Source organism: Pistacia vera, unplaced genomic scaffold (assembly GCF_008641045.1).
Source record: "Pistacia vera cultivar Batoury unplaced genomic scaffold, PisVer_v2 Contig336, whole genome shotgun sequence".
Lineage (NCBI taxonomy): Eukaryota > Viridiplantae > Streptophyta > Magnoliopsida > Sapindales > Anacardiaceae > Pistacia > Pistacia vera.
This window is the reverse complement of record NW_022196153.1, coordinates 293,635-311,658: the sequence shown is the minus strand read 5'-3', so window position 1 is coordinate 311,658 and position 18,024 is coordinate 293,635. Positions and strand designations below refer to the sequence as shown.

Below are 18,024 nucleotides of genomic sequence, written 5' to 3'. Positions count from 1 at the left end.
ATAATACATATATATGTTACATATATACAATATATGTATATATAGTATATATATATATATATATAATATATTAAATTAATATTATATATTATATATATGTTATAATATATAGTATACAATATATGTATATATATGTATATATATATATATATATTTAATATATATATAGATATTATGATATATATGTATAATATGTATATATTATATAATATATATAATATACACACACAATATGTGATGTATATATATACACACCACACCACACACACACACACATATATATATATCTCTGTCATTACAATTTTACCCCTATTTAATTTAATTTTTGGACAATAATGTCCTTATATTTAAAACAAATTGCAGGCCACCTAGAATCACTGTCGCTCGTCAACCACCTTTACTAGCCATCATCGAAAGTCATCGGAAGTCGCCATCGTGTGCCAATATGGCCGTAGATCTAGCCATTAACAGCCAGATCCATGGCCGTGGATGTCGGAATATATCTGGCTGTTTTTGGCCAGATCCACGACCATATGGCCGTTTCTGGCCATTGATATGGTCGGAAACGTTCATATCGGCGCACGACCTTCCATATCCGGTTGGTCATGTGCCATTTTGGCAACTGTCGGATATGGCCAGTGGTGGTGGCTGGCAGTCGACAGTGGCTTGGGATTTTGTTACAATATAAAGTTTTATATAAGCTGGGGTGTTTTAGCAAAATTTCAAATGTAGGGAGTTAAATAAAATGATTCAAAATATAATAATAAAAACAATATATTTATTAATATTTAAAAAGGGGACAATTTACTAATTTATATAACATACCCACCAATTTATTCCTTCCAATCAAACACATTTTCCTAAACATTCCCAATAATCCATCTTTCCATTAATATAACATTCACAATAATACAACATTCCATAACCAAACACACCTTATGTCACCTTTCATATTACCTGAGTAATAAAATATTACCAGAATGTTTTATTACCTACTAAATCAAACAAGGTAATGATCGGATTAAAGATAAATTACCGAAGTAATCTTCTCAGGGCCTTAACCATATGCAGTCTAGAGTGATAGGTCTTCCCAAAAAACCAATGTTTTTAAACCCGACCCGAGCGTAACTCGGTTAAGGGGCCAGTTCCTCGGTTGGGCGGTTTGACCAGCGTGTTGGATTGATGATGTCAACATAAAACCCTAGTATGAAACTTAACAAATGTACCCCTAGGAAATTTCATCAGCCCCTACAGGTTTAAAATCCAGCAAACACAACCCTTACGTGTGACATTAAACTCCACTTCATAATCAAAATAGATCCATGATCAATCAATTAGCCAATCAATAAAATACATAACCAAATGCAATCATCATCAACTTGGGAACAATAGTGTGGCGAGATGATGGCTCGGGGAAGATGAAAAGGCATGTTCGTGCGCATTTGAGGAGGAACAAAGTGTCACGTAGTCGATCGGTGCAATAAGCAATTGAAGGTGGTCAGCAAGCAAACTCAAGCCGTGATGAAAGGGGTTTTGTGTGGAGAAGGAGGTGGTGCTGATGGTAGTGTCAGGAGGAGTGATTGTAGAAAGCAGCGGTCAAAAATAGGATTGAAGACAAGCAATCGTGAGAACCAGCAGGTGGACAACAATCGATGATCAACAATCTGTGGGTGTACTTGGCCTGACATGGTATGGGTTTTGTCGTGGAGGTGAAGATGATGCCAATGGTAGTGTTAAGTGGGTGCAAACAACAATGGAATCAACAAAAATGGCAAACAGAGACACCGACATAGTAGTAGGGATTTTAATTTTAGGGATGTTAGTAACCCGATTTAGCCACCAGGTCGATTGAACCGAAAGTTTGACATTGTTCTACTTGTTCAAATGCTGGTCAATACGTGATAATGGCTGAAACTGGGTTTAGTGTGTCCCCAGACTGGAGAAGGGCATGATCAACGATCAGACTGGTCGAATCGGTCGATCTAGTCCGGTCCGGTCTAGGTTTCAAAATATTGCAAAAAACTCCCTAAGGTATAAAAAATCCCCCTAAACCTCCCTTGAGGTATCAATTAATCTCAACTACCTCGCTTCCATTCCGTTTTCTAACGAGAAAATTGGACAGAAGAGGGCAAAATGTCTCTGATGCCCAAAGTAAACCAATAGTCATGTCACTTTTTTTAACTTTTAAAAAGAATTTGATTTTTGACCGTTGGAAGCTAACAGTCTTAAGAAAGATTGCAAGCTTTTCAAATTACTATATAAACAGCCAGTTATACAGAATTCATGCCAAAAATTTACACTACTTGCAGTCTATTTCTTCGTACAATTTTGTTTTCCCTATTATTGAAGAAGTGAAAAACTATCATTTCCAATAGTCCCTAAATAAGCAATGTCTACTTTAGAATTTCTTGTTAATGGTGGAGTTATAAAGTTTCGAAACAGAGTTTATAGGTGCGGAAGGAAGGCAAAAGTGTAACAAGACCTCTAATGATAACCCATTCAAGTTTTCTATTTTCTAACACCATAATCGAGTGTGCATGTACTGTTCATTTTGAATGCCAACTGAAGATGAAATATGTGGAGCGAATGTCCTAAATACAATTCAATCCGAGTTTGACATGCTGAAAGAAAATGTCAATGAGTTGGCGACATGTACTTTAAATTCACTGAGGAAAACATCCAAGAGTATTATACTTCTAAATATTATCTTCTGTTTAGAATTGAACATGTCATCCCAGTACAGTACGTAACTATATGTACTGTGAATTTATGTAACAAGTCGTCTATAGACAATTTATAGTTGTTGTAACAAGACCTCTAATGAGTCACACCAACTGCAATGCTAAACATTATTCATGCCAGTTAAGTGATAATCCTATTTTCCATTATGTTTTAGAGTAATACTAGCTTTACAAAGAGGCATATAAAAAGTCAAATCCAACCCTTGAAAGAAGGGAAAAAGAGAAAAAGAAAGAGGTAATCATGAATTTTAAGGGTTAGATTTGACTTTTTGTATACCTCTTTGTAAGGCTAATATTACTCTATGTTTTAACTAGATCTCTATACCCACAAGTAGACCCGTATCCGTCCAAAAGAATATTTGATGGATTGGCCACAAGGTTGGACCCGTTTTAATTTTATTCGTACCCAGCCTCACCCGTTTATTTTATGGGTGGGCCAAGATACCCGCAGATACCCGTAGCAATAAAAAAAAAAAAAAAAAAAATTACCGTAATTCTTAAATCTTATCACCATTTCTAATCCCCATCACCAGCCGCCAGCCACTTCTCACCCGACCATCAATCTTAATCTCCATCTTCTTTTTCAGTCTCATTCTCAACCTCCTCTTCCTTATCCTTTCTTAACTCTCTGTCAACATCCCAACTCTCTCTTTCTTCTCCACTATAAATAATTCTTTCACTTCTCCATCTGCTTGAAATAATCATCACCCGCCGCCAGCCATTGCCTGCCATTTTGGTTGATTTCTTGACGGACTTTTGCAAATCTTGACATGAAATTCTTCCTTTGCTTGCTGTAATCCTTTGTTCAGCACCAATCAACGAAATTTCTGTCTTAATCCGCCGTTTTCCTCCGCCTTGCAACCGCTAGCGCCACCGTCGTTTCTGGCCAAATTGGCCCAATTTCGGCAACGTTGGAGGACAGCACATTTGGGTGATAATTGTCATTAACTCCTTTAAATCTTCGTCAACTAATCTGCCTAGCAAACCTCTAACATTTATTTTGATTTTAGTATTTTCTTCGTTTTGTTTTGGAAGTTATAAATGTTTACTAAGTTTTTGTGTGTTTTAACTTTAATGAGAACTTTATAGCAATAAAATGGCGTTAAGTCTGGGCTGACCTCCAATTCATTGTAGGGAGTGAATGTCTACAGCTTTAATTTCTCAGGTTTCAACCTGAATCCAGCCTTGTTTTTGTGGCGTTTGTTCTTGTTTACTAACAAATGTTTACGTCATTTGACCACCGAAAAACAAATAACACAATCAATATGTCAATTCAAATGGTTCAAGATTCTATCCTGATCTGGAATTTTTATTTCAGTTTATATAAGCATGTCCGATAGTTAATGAAAAGAAAAATGATAGACATTTGAGTTTTTTTTTCCAAAGCTTATATTATCCACTTTCTCTTTGAGGGTAGGTAAGTCTTTTAGGGTAGGTAAGTGAACTGTTCCATTATTCAACTCAAATGTCAAATCTGGCTTTGTACTGTACTTTGCTATTCAAGTTTGTTGACTATTTCACACCCAGAGAAAAGATAATGGTTGATTCAGAAATCTGCTGGGCCTTCATTTGCTAATCCGTCTTTATATTTATTGAAATTAAAAAAATATATGTACATACATACCGAATAATAAATAATTCCAGGCTGGTTTTTTAAGTATGTATTTTACCTAACTCAACAATAACACGGTGAGGAAAGGCAGGTGTTCCAATCATGATGTTCAATTTTATTCTTGGGTTATTTATAAATTATGCATTTAATTTTTTTACATTATAGTATAAATGCAATGAATAAATTAATCTATCCCTTAAATTATAAAGATTGAATTAGAATTGGGTAGTAGTTTAAATTGATGAGAAATTGAGTTGGTTGTGAACTTTTGTGGTGAATTTAATTGAATTTTGAGTATTTGATTGGGGATGTAATTGTAAAATTGCAAAATTGCAAAATTTTTGGGGGTGTAATTGCAAGAATTGAAAACTAGAATGAAAAATGCAGGTACCTGCGAGTCCACCCCCACCCATACCCGCATAGGATAGGGTGTAGGTCCAATATTTTAGACCCATTTAGATTGACTTGTTTTGGATCTGTACCCGTTTGGACCCGACCCACCTGAGCGTTTTGATAGGTCTAGTTTTTACATGGATTTTTATAGGATTTAGGATACTTTTCATTCATTTTGGTTCAGATATGCTATCTTATGGATTGATTTTGTTTTGTAGATTTAAATAGCTGTTTTGAGCGTAAATAGCATAACTTGATCTGGACAACTCAGAGTGACTTGAATTTGGAAGCTACAAAAAGCTAAGAACTAGAGCTACAACTTTAGTCTTGAGGACTTGGTTTTATTATGCTGGGAAGATGGTGAAAAGGTAGCTAGGTGTTTCATGAAGAAGAAGAAGAGTTGACTGAAGGCAACGAGTCTTTTCCACGGCAAAGAAGAAACTCTGCCATGGCAAAGTGCTCTCTGAAATTTTGGGCACTTGAGCTTCGCCGACAGCACGGTTATGGCAAAATATAAAGTTGCATAAATTTTTGTTGACTTGGCATTTATTTGGCTAGGGCTTCGTGATTGTAAAAAAGGGAGTTCTTAGGGTTTTGAAAACCATCTTGGAAGCCATTACTGGAGAGCAAATCAACCAATTCGACTAGAGAAGATTTTTTGCTTCCTTTTTTGTTTTTGTTCAAGATTTTTCAGATTCTTTTATGTTTGTTAAATTATCTATCATGAAGTAATTTACTTTGCTAGCTACGACGTAGCCTATGTTATGAAGATACTTTTGTTTAAATTGAGTTATTTTGTGTTATTTTTCTTGACTGAGTATTTATTATTGTGCATAATGCTATTGAATGTTTGATGACCATTTGTGACATGTTGTTTATAGTGAGGCTGAGAAGTAATTATGAATTACGCCTCTTTGGATAAATATCATAGATTGAGCGAAAACTAGAGATAGAAAACGCAATTTATATGATCTAGGAAAGAATTGCATGAGCTTAATAGACCTAGACTCATAAAACTCAATTTCTTGGTTCGAAAGTTAATAGGAAAGGGTGGAGCAATATAACCTGAGAAGGAGTTCGAACAATTTAGGAGTTCGGTTGTCAATCAAGGTAATAGAATTAGAGTAAATAAGCTCATAAGTTGTATTGAAATAACTAGGTGAAATCGGATGCTCTAGTGTTGTTCTTTTGATTAATTCAATTCAAATTCTCAGTTTTTTTTAAGTTATTAGTTCCTTAAGGTTTGTTGTATTTAATTTATATTTTTAGCATTCAACCATTCAATATTTGTCCTTCAATTAATGTTAAACTAGACAATTCAGTGCTTAATAGGCACTTTCCTCGTGGGAGAGATACTTTATTTATCATTATATTTATTTCGCGATTAGGTGCGCTTGCTAAGTTTTTACGCAAAGTTAATGCTAGTTCAGCTGGTTTAGCCCCTATTGGCTCGACCCCTACTCATCATTGCACACCTCCGCACATCCTTCACAGCAAAATCAACAATTTGCTCTTGCTACATCATTGATTCTTATTGATCCAGTGTGGTATATGGACTTTGAAGCTACAGATCATGTCACTATAGACTTGCATCATCTGAATATCAGTAAGAAGTATAATGGAGTGGTTCAACTTCAGGTTGGAAGTGGTGAGTATCTCAATATCTCATATACTGCCATACTTTTATTCCTACCAACTTACACTCTAATGTTTTGCATCTCAAAACATTCTCTGTTTTTCCTAAAATCACAAAAAAATTACTAAGTATTTCTAAGTTTACCAAGATAACAGTTTATAGTAGAATTTGATGCTCACCACTATGTTGTCAAGGACAAGTCCACAGGAGCAAGTTACTGCAAGGGGATCTTAAATATGGCTTATATCAGCTGAATCTTTATCCATTTTGACCTCATCCATTCTTCACATGTCTTCCACTAGTGAAATGTCCTCTCAAATTGCTTGTGTCAACTCTGTCAACAATTCTGAACCAACTTTACTTGATCTGCAAAATAAGTCCAATTCTTGTAATGAGGTGGATTGTTTAGTTGAGTTAATAATTGCATCAAGCCTTTGTCTGTTAGTAATTCTGATGTTTTGAATAATGTAAGTCAATGTACCTCTTTTGTTAGAACCAATGTCAGTGGACCAACTGACTTACAATGTACTCCTTGCATGGCAATAAAACTAATGTTGTACATAACTTTGTTTGTTATAATTCTGATTTTTTGGGCAATGAAGTTAATGTACTTCTTTTGTTCGAAACAATATATTGAACCAATTGTTGATAATGACTTACAATGTCTCCTTGATAGAGACAATAAAATTGAAGTTGTTTCCAATCCTTTTCTGCTACTCCTGTTGTATCATTCACCACTAATCACTCACACACCATTGGTTTGCATTGTTTGACTACTATGCACATGCTACTGATTTTATATTTGGCACAACGATTAGGACATCCACACTCCAAAGTACACAATCAAATCTTAAAAATTTTATAGATTAAGTTTCCATCAAACTTAATACTTCTCTTACTCTAAGTTTACATTTTGTGATCTTGTCAATTAGGCAAATTACATCAAAACAACTTTCCAATTTCACATTCACATTCACATGCTAATGCTCCATTAGATTTATTTCATAGTGATGTTTGGGGTCCTACACCTTACACTTCTATTGAAGGTTTAAAATACTATGTTCAATTCTTAGTTGATTATGTAGTTTACATGGTTGTTTCCTCTCAAAAACCAGCTGAAGTAAGGTCATTTTTATTAATTTTCACCACCTTGCTGAAAGGCAATTCGGATGCAAGGTTAAGTGCTTGCAATCTGACCAAGGTGGGGAATACAAAGCCCTTCTTCCATATCTAGTTGAGCAAGGCATTCAAGTTAATACTCATGTTCTTATGGCATCAACAAAATGGTAGGAGTGATGGAGAACATAGACTATTGTAGAATCAGGACTTACATTGCTTGCTCATGCATCTATGCCTTTATCATATTGGTGGCTTGCTTTTGAAATAGTTGTTTATCTAATAAATAGAATGCCTAATGTCACACTTCATAATATCTCTCCCTATCAAACATTGTTCAATCAGACATTGTTCAATCAGGTTCCTGTCTATGAAGTTTGAAAGTCTTTGGCTGCTCTTGTTTTCCTTATCTTAGGAGTTTCAATAAACACAAGTTTGATTTCCATGCAACCAAGTGTACCTTTGTAGGTTATAGTTTAGTTCCAGAGATAAAAGTGTTTAACCTTATGGAAAAGTTGTAATCACTCCCAATGTTCAGTTCAATGAGTGTGAGCTTCCCTTGGCCACTGCAATTCAATCTCTTCCTCTCAACCTTAGCCTTCTACTCTAGACTCTTCCTTTTGTATTTGTCCACAATAATTTCTTGCCTTTAGCTACCACTAATTCTTCAGTTGCCACTAATCCCTTTACAATATCTTGCTCCATGGACAATTCCTCTTCGATAATGCAACTGATGGTAAGGTTCTCATAATCTTGTTTCTTCCATAATGTTTTCTCTTATGATACTAGTTTTCAAAGGCTTCTCCTACTTCAAACACTACACCTAAACCTTATTCTGGAAACATTTCTCCAAATATAAACCTTTCACCTAGTTTTTTGCCAGACCCTTCCAAACACCTACGTTTTTCTAAACTACCTGCCATAGTTACAACCACCACATTCCTCTATTCCACCTTGTCAACTTGTTGTTGATCTTACTTTTTCATAGTTCCTTGATAGTTCAGATGGTTCAAATCTTGACAAAACACATGCTACTGATGCTTCTTACATTGTTACAACACTAGTAAATGCTCATTCTATGGTCACAAGCTAAGTCCTCTACTCAGTTATAGCTTACCACTCATGCTTAGATGATGTGCATCTAGCCTACTTAATTGATGGGTTTAAAATTATGAACTAGAACCAACTTCAGTGTTTAAAGCACTCTAGTAGCAAATGGAAAGCTGCCATGCGTGTGAGTTTGATGCCCTTGTTAAAAATAATACTTGGACCCTTGTTCACTCATCTCCAAATATGAATATTGTTGGGACAAGTGGGTATTCAAACTAAGTTTATGTTGATGGATCTCTTTAGAAGTACAGGAAAGTTAGTTCCAAGGGTTTCCAACAAACCCCTGGTCTTGATTACTTTGAGACTTTTAGTCTAGTAATTAAACCCTCCACGATAAAATTATTCTGACACTTGCAGTAACAAAAGGGTGGGATGCGCAACAATTTGTGTTATAATGCATTCTTAAATGGAATGTTGACTGAAAATGTTAACATGAAGCAGCCCCTTGGTTTTGAACATAAGTCCTTACCAATGCTGTTTGCAAACTAACAAAGGCACTTTATGGGCTTAAGCAAGCTCCAAGAGCTTGGTTTGACAAATTGAAAGCTTCTCTTCAGCTCATAGGGTTCCAAAACTCAATATCAAACTCAAGTTTGTTCTCTTTTCTACAAGCTTTAGGCTCCACTTAGTACTTGTGTATGTCGATGACATACTGATTACTAGTTTAGATGGAATTTCATCACTAAACTTGAGAGATCTTAATGTGATTTTGCATTAGACTCTTGGATCACTTAAGTACTTTCTTGGACGGGAAGCAACAAGAACTATGGCTAGTCTTCACTTAAAGCAGTCCAAATATGCTAAGATCTTCTTATCCAAACTAAAAGGATGGAGCATATTCTTGTCCTACTTTCATGACTGTTGGGAGTCAAGTTAAGCTCCACTGATAGTGAACTGCTCCAGAATCCTGGCCTACTATGAGCACTTCAATATTTCACCCTTACCAGACCAGACATCAGTTTTGTGAACAAATTGAGTCAATTCCTACAGCCCTACTAAACTATTGGCAACATGCAAAAGGCTAAGGTACATAAAAGGAACCATGCATTATGGTCTACTTTTTAACACAGCAAATGCATTACTATAAAGTGTTATGTTGATGCTATTGGGGTGGAAATTTTGAAGATAAAAGGTCCACATGGTTATTTGTTTACTTAGGACCAATTTGATCCAATGGAGTTCTAGGAGACAAAAGGGAGTTGCTATTTCCTCATCAAGCTTAATACAGAGCCTTAGTTCATATGCAACAGAGGTAGCTTGGTTGGAGAGTATGTTCACTAAATTAGGATTGATTTTCACACTGTTCCAATCATTTGGTGTGATAATGTATAGGCTGGGGTTCTTGCATCCAATCTTGTGTTTCATGCCAAGACCAAACATATTGAAATTGATGCTCACTATATTAGAGAGCAAGTTTTAGCAAAGAAGGTAGTCATTCAACATGTTCCTTTTAAATTGCAGATAACTAATGTTCTTACTAAAGCATTGTCAGTTGCTCAGTTTGCTGAACTAAGAGCAAAGTTGAATGTTACTCAACTTGATGAATATGGTAACTAATTGCTACTTAATGCTTCATTCTTGCTTGTGATTTGTTCTGAACTTGGTACACTCTATGAAAATGTACTGATCTTCTTATTTATGGTAAGGTTGTACTGAAGTTGTTGATCACAATATGTGATTGTGTGCTAAAGATTGTTCTGAGTCGTAAGTTTTGAAATTGGTGTTGCAATTAGTCTATTTTTCTGATCATGTTTGATTCTCTTTCGATGAGCTGATGTAGCATAAAAACTGATATTGGTTTGTTGTTGAAGTTACTAACATTAGTTTGTTGCTGAAATTAAGAAAGTAATTTCAGAAGCTGGTTTAATACTGATTTGAAGCTGTTAGTAATTTCAGAAGCTGGTTTAATACTAATTTGAAGCTGTTCAAAAGCTGGTTTAATACTGATTTGAAGCAGTATTTGGTTGTAGTTGGTTCCTAGCTCTCTCAAATTGTTCTGAATTTCAAGAAAAAGATCGATGCTAATTCAATTGAAGAAGAAAGCTGATCAAATCCTATACAGCCTGGTTTGAGGGGGAATGTTGACCACAAAAGTCGAAGCAATCAAAGTGTAACTACTTTAGAGTTAGAGTTGGAGTTAGTGCTGTGCTTAAACCAATACGCTACCGTTTTGTTACTAACTGATTATGATTAAATTAGTTAATGATGCAGCTTAACATTGAGCTTTATAAGCAATGTAGTTACTCTGTTTTTCAATTAATGAAACAAGATTTAGTTTATCACTTTCTTCTTCTACTCAATTCTCTCTCTTTTTAGCTTGTGTTACTTTCCCTTACATACTAGACCATCGGTTACAACAAATAACTTTGAAATTAAGCCAACAATTATTCAGATGATCTAGCAATCAATTTAGTTTGGGGGAAATTCATTTGAGGATTTGATTTTACATATAGTAAGCTTTTTGGAGATTTGTGATACGTTTAAGCACAATGGAGTGACTGATGACGTAGTTCGATTGATTGAGACTTTTTCCATTCTCATTGAGAGATAAGGCAAAAGGCTGGCTTATGTCACTACCGACAAGGACAATCACCAAATGGGATGGATTGGATTAGAAATTCCTTGCAAAGTATTTTCCACTAGCAAACTCTACAAAGATGAGGAACGACATGTAACGCCCAACATGGAGGTACATGATTTAATTTATGTTTTTATAGCCTTTAGGTAATGTTTGTTAAAGTGATTTTAAGAGAATATGAAGAAAATGCCTTAAACTTGCATTAACGGTAAAATGGTCTTTTCACTCAAAATTAGTTGAAAAAGTGGGGAGTGAAAAAAGATAGAATTTCATAGAGAATACATTAAAAATGACGGCATTATGGTAATTGACTAAGGGACAGATGAAATTTTCAAGAAAGAGTAAGGACAAAATGGGAAAGTGTGTTTATAAACTAAAGTGTTGAGGGTTTGAAACCCTTATTTTCTTGATTCCACCGCCACACTCCTCCCCCATTTTCTCTCAAATTTTCATTCAATCCTCCAAGGATTTTGAGGGCTTTTGAGTGGTTTTTCATAGGGTTTTGATTTTAGGCTTCAAGAGGTAAGGATTCTTGCTCTTTATCTATGTTTTATTTGTGTAAAAGTTGAGTTCTTATGGAGTTTATGCTTAGGGTTAAGAGAAGATTTGAATCCAACAAGAGTAGAGAGCTTAGTAGAGACTACTCAANTAGAGTTAGAGTTGGAGTTAGTGCTGTGCTTAAACCAATACGCTGCCGTTTTGTTACTAACTGATTATGATTAAATTAGTTAATGATGCAGCTTAACATTGAGCTTTATAAGCAATGTAGTTACTCTGTTTTTCAATTAATGAAACAAGATTCAGTTTATCACTTTCTTCTTCTACTCAATTCTCTCTCTTTTTAGCTTGTGTTACTTTCCCTTACATACTAGACCATCGGTTACAACAAATAACTTTGAAATTAAGCCAACAATTATTCAGATGATCTAGCAATTGATTTAGTTTGGGGGAAATTCATTTGAGGATTTGATTTTACATGTAGCAAACTTTTTGGAGATTTGTGATATGTTTAAGCACAATGGAGTGACTGATGACGTAGTTCAATTGATTGAGACTTTTTCCATTCTCATTAAGAGATAAGGCAAAAGGCTGGCTTATGTCACTACCGACAGGGACAATCACCAAATGGGATGGATTGGATTAGAAATTCCTTGCAAAGGATTTTCCACTAGCAAACTCTACAAAGATGAGGAACAACATCACCTTTTTTTTGCTAAAACAACAACAAATCATTGTATGAAGCATGGGAGAGGTATAAAGAGTTGCTTAGAAAATGTCCAAATCATGGGTTACCCAATTTAGATGCAAGTTCAGACTTTCTACAATGGTTTATTTCCCAATACGCAAACCATGATCGATGCAGTAGGAGGAGGAGCATTAAACAACAAGATACCGGAAGATGCTTATGAATTACTTGAGGTGATAACAAGTAATAAATATTAAAGACCAAGTGATCGAGCAATGCCAAAAAGGAATATGGGTCTACACGAAGTCGATCCATTCACTACATTATATTCCCAAATAGCATCACCGCAAAAAAAATTAGGAGACATGAAGTTACCTTTATTCAATCACCTAATTTAACGTGTGAATTTTGTGCAAGAAACCACGCAAGTGTAGAGTGCCAAGTTGGAAACCAGTTCAAATCCTTAACAAGCGAGCAAGTGAATTATATGGTGAGCTCACAAAGACCTCAACACATACAATCCAGGGTGCAAAAGCCATCCCAATTTCTCTTGGAGTGATCAAGAAGCACTAAAGCCACAGATTACATACCAACCACAAGAGAGAATAGTTAAACCAGAAGATATGTTTGGAAAGTTCATGCAAGAGATGGCAAATTTCATGAATGAGACAAGGACCAACTTTAGGAATCAAGAAGCATCCATTCAGAATTTGGAGACTCGAGTGGGGCAATTAGCTTAGCAAGTTTCGGAGAGATCACAAGGTTCTTTACAAAATAAAACGGTGACTAATTCTAGAGAACACGTCAATGCTATAACATTGAGGAGCGATACAATGTTGGAGTAGTCATAGGAGGAGAAGGCAGCCATTACACCACGTTAGGATGAACCGGAAAGAGAAAAGACAAGAAGGCGCAAAACACAGAAATATCCATAAACTCCACCGACTCCTTCACCATACCACCCACCAAGTCCATTTCCTCAGAGATTGGGGAAACTAAATTAGGATAAGAAATTTTCTAAATTTTTAGATGTGTTTAAAAATTTGCAAATTAACATTCCTTTTGTAGATGCATTACAACAAATGTCAAGCTGCACAAAATTCTTGAAGGATATTCTATCAAACGAAAGGACATTGGAAGAGGACGAGATGATAATGCTTACGAATGAGTGTAGTGGCATACTTCAAGAATGGGGTCTACTCCAATTCAAATTCGGAGGACAATCTGGTCGACAATCGGTCAACCTAATGAGGGTAAATGTGTATGTTTTCAAACCTAGGCAAATATCTCTTTACCCCCCAAAGTTTAACTATAACATTTTAATTCCTTAATGAAACCCAAAAACTGGATGCATAATCTGGTTTACACGCTTGGGTTATATTGCAAAATATGAAAAGTTGGTAAATTTTTAACCCCCTAAGTTTGGAAAGTGACATTTTGGCCCAAATCTAAAAGACCAAAAAACACGTTTTTGAGAGCATTCACATGCACATGAATTTTCTAACCAAGAATCTTGCTTAATACAATTTAAGATAATTACAAGGCAAACTACCGAAACTTAGCTTTATTGAATTTTTCCAAATTCTTCAGCCAAGCTTTGTTTTTTCCCTCTCTAATATTTCTTTTAATGGTTTGAGAAGTTCCTTGTCATCTAAATCCACAATTAAACGCAAGTCATTAGTAATAATGCTTAAGGACTATAACGCCCACTTTGAGGTACGTAGGTTTGGTATGCTTATTTTTGTCTTGGTGTTGTTTGTTGGCCCTAAGTTAAATTGCTATGTTGTTATTGTTGATTGGTTGCCCTTGGGTAAGTTTGTAAGGTGTTAAAGTTGCTTGGATGCCCTGATTTTGATGAAGCCTTGGAGAATTATTGAAGTCTAGACTTCGCCGGCAATGTTCTGAAAACCGGACCGGGAGTCGACCCACCAAAATGGCCGGTTCTCAGTTTGCACAGTTGGACCGGTCCGACCGGTCGATCGGATGGGTGACGTCAGCAAAAACAAAAAAAAAAAACCTGGAAAATTTCAGATTTTGTATGTAACTAAAATCTAAAAACAATTAAACAAACCCTGCAAAAACATTAAAACCATCAAAGTTTGATAGTTAATGACTTGGAGGAGATCGCACGTGGCACGCAGACGGTAGAGCAACTAAATTGGAGGAGGGCCAAACTGAAAAAGAAAAAGCAAACTAGAGGAGGGCCAAGCTGAAGGAGATCGCATGCAGACAGCAGAGCAAACTCAACAAAGTAGCAACGCCGCAACTGAACCGCAAAAGCAAAAATAAAAATGGGTTTGAGTCGTTTGACACTTTGACTTTATTGTTTGCTTTTCATTAAAAATTAAAAATAGTTTTCAATTTGTTAGTGGACCGGATGGGAGGTTGGACTGGTTTTGGATGTTATACCGGTTGGACCGTCGGTTTGCTATAGTGAGACGGTCCAACCGCGGTCTAACACGGGCTAACTCAAAATCCCGGTTTTTTACCCTTTATAACCCGAAAATTTCACCGAAAGCCGGTTCGACCGCCCGGTTCGATCCGGGTTTCAGAACATTGTTCGCCGGGGCATAGAAGAAGCTTCGTCGCAGCAACGTATGCTCTGTATTTCTTCGCTGGGGCAAGAGTCGGTTGATTTTTCTTGTGAAGTTTCTAGAGAATTTTCTACAAGGTTGAAGTGACCATTCTACCCCTATTTAGCAGGAAAAGTGGGGAGTGAAATGTAAGAAAATTTCATGGAGAATATGTTGGAATGTGGGTGAATATGTAAAGAATTAAAGGACAAGGATGGAATTTTCAAGAAAGTGTAAGGGCAAAATGGGAAAGAATGCTTAGTTACATGAGATATTAAGGGTTCAAGCACACAAACCCTCTCATCTTTCTATCAATTTTCCAAGGTTGATTTGAGGGCTTTTGGTTGGATTTTTATAAGGATTTGATCCTAAGCATCAAGAGGTAAGATTTTTACTCTAGATATGAGATTAATTTATGTTAGTAAGGAATTCTTATGAAGTTTATGCTTAGGGTTTGAGAGCAAGAACTAGTCTAACAAAGATAAAAACTTTCTTGTGGAATTACTCAAGCCAAAGGTAAGTAAATCCAACTTAAGTTAAGATTTAAGCAACCAAATGATTTGATATGCATGTGTATGCTTATGAGCTTGAAATTGATTGTTGAGAATGCTGATGTTGATGAGTAGATGGCTTTTGATAAGTAGAATTGAGCCATGAGAAGTAGAGTTGATGTTGTGGTGACCAAGTGAAAGTTGGTTGCATTTAAAGAGAATTTGAATAGAATAGGTTGTTGCGATGGGGAACCCGTGAGTGCTAAGAAGAAGAAATTCTCACATACACGCCACCTTAATTGAGTGGCATAAGAAGAAGAAGAATTTGTACGGCCCGTAAGAGTGTATGTGGATGAGGGCTGTACCAAGAAGAATTTCCTACATGCACGCCACCTTAATTGAGTGGCCTAAGAAGAAGAAAGAATTTGTACAGTCCGCAAGAGTGCATGTAGATGAGGACTGTACTCACTCACACGGCTAAGGTTCCAAATCCATGCATCAACCGAGTCCGATCGGCACAGAAAAAGAATAAGAATAAGAAAGAATAAGAAAGAATGAGAAAAGAAAAGCAAGAAAAGAAACGAAGAGCTTGAGCAAGCAAGAAAAGAAACAGAATAAAAAAGAGAAGAAAGAAAAGAAATCGAATAAGAAATAGAAAAGAAGAAAGAAAATGCATGTCTATGCATTACAACATATGCATTTCATTCATGCATGTTACCATGATTTCCATTATGAATAGTGAGAATAAGAAAGAAAGAAAGAACAGAGGGAGAAAGTTAGAAAGAAAGAAATGAATTGTGAGAACTAGAAATAATGAAGAAAAGAGAAATAACAAAGGAAGAATGAAGAAGAAAAGAATAGAGTAAGGAAAGAACCAAAATATAAGTTGCGAGGATAAAGAAGTAGAGGATTTACTTACTGAGCATTTTTGTGCTCACCCCGTTGTTTTTCCATGTTTTGTAGGAAATAGGTGAGAAGCGGTTGGATGGGCGTCGACAAGCGGAGAGAAATGGCATTACTGTCCATCGTTGTAAAATTTTTTGTATATGTGGTTTTGCTATGTACAGAATATTATATGTTAAGTAAAGAAAAATTTTGGGCCCAACTACTTTTCATTTATTAAGTATGTATATTTTTCATAGTATATTTTCTAAATAAGAAGGTATTACAAGGACATATAAGTTTGTTATCATCACAATAAAAGTATGGTGACTCATTGAGTCAACAATCTCCCAGTTTTTTATGATGACAGACACATATGTACTTCAAGGATATTTATAAAATATGCAAATGAATATGTTTCCTTGACGTAGAGAAGGACTTGATTTTTAAGAAGAAATTGAAAGGGTTTGCTTTTAAAAAACCAAGTTTCCTCCCCTTGAATGTATGTACCATAAATAATCAAATGCCAATGCAATCCATGGCACATCCACACATATCACATATATACATATCTCAAATCATAGCTCATTGCTATGTCAATAATCAAATCATATGTATCTCAGTCATATCAAACATTCAATCTTCTAAATTTCTCCCCCATTGTCATTATCAAAAAGAGATAAGCAATGTAAGCATCAAAATGAACAAAGGATGAAGAGGAAAGGATATACCCAATAGAAAGTCCATAAGAGTAGATAAGCAAAGGAAACCCTTGAACATTCATACACAAGCCATAATTCATCAAAATAAGAGCTATAACGAGCACAATAGCCAGAAACTAAGCAGAATGAAGCATAACATGTCCAAATACATTATATAAAAAACAAACAAACGAGAGAAAAAATATGAGCATAGAGTGGCTGTTTGTGCTTATGTAGTGATGAAATAACCCTCCGAGAAACAATCAAAATCATGTCCATGTCCTGATTTTCTATTTTCCTCCAGAAATGGATCAACATCACAATCAGAATCATCCATAACAACGATAGATATGTCAAAAGTTCCATTCATACATTCATTAAACAACAAATCATCTGAGTCACAAACATGTGTTTTCATTCACTGAAAAAGGATTTAGTGAACCCCAAGAGGTTGGTCTGGCGATCAAGGAGGTTGACTTCTGTTATTGAGTTTCTGGGTTCAAACCTTGAGACCACCTACCACATTGTAACTTACCTGGTCCTTTTGGTTTATAGGATGTTCAATTGATCCCAAAGATTAGTTAAGATGTACGTAAGTTAGCCAAGACACCATGGTTACAAAATAATAATAAAAAAAGATTTTACGAGTCTTCACACTGATGAATGTGATTTTCTTTTTCATTGTTACTTGCTTTATTATTAGGTGTCTTATTGGGTTGACATTTAATTTCTGTGGTTGAACTAATATAGTACTTGCATTGAGATGAAAAGTTATTTCATAACAGCTCATATCATTAAAAGCATATAACATTTTCCTAAGTTCGATCTTAGGGTTTAGTACAACGTACTTTCCATCTCTCATCATAATTAAGATTGCAAGGGTGAGTCGCCGTCGTAGATCCTTGTTCCCTCAACAACTATTCTCTCTTTGACATAATGAGGTTTATGATTAGAAGCGAGAATAGGTTTTTTTTTAATTTTTTTTTTTTTTATGAATACATGTGT

General features: G+C 35.6%; 1 non-coding gene and 1 pseudogene across 1 annotated transcript; one reads left to right on the top strand and one right to left on the bottom strand.

Annotated features, from left to right (window-relative positions):
- The window catches only part of LOC116137857, a 48,400-nt pseudogene that overhangs the window by 25,111 nt on the left and 5,265 nt on the right, over window positions 1–18,024 (top strand).
- On the bottom strand, window positions 12,370–12,477 carry LOC116137876. The gene has a single exon (XR_004129240.1). It is a non-coding gene; the product is annotated as a small nucleolar RNA R71 (small nucleolar RNA).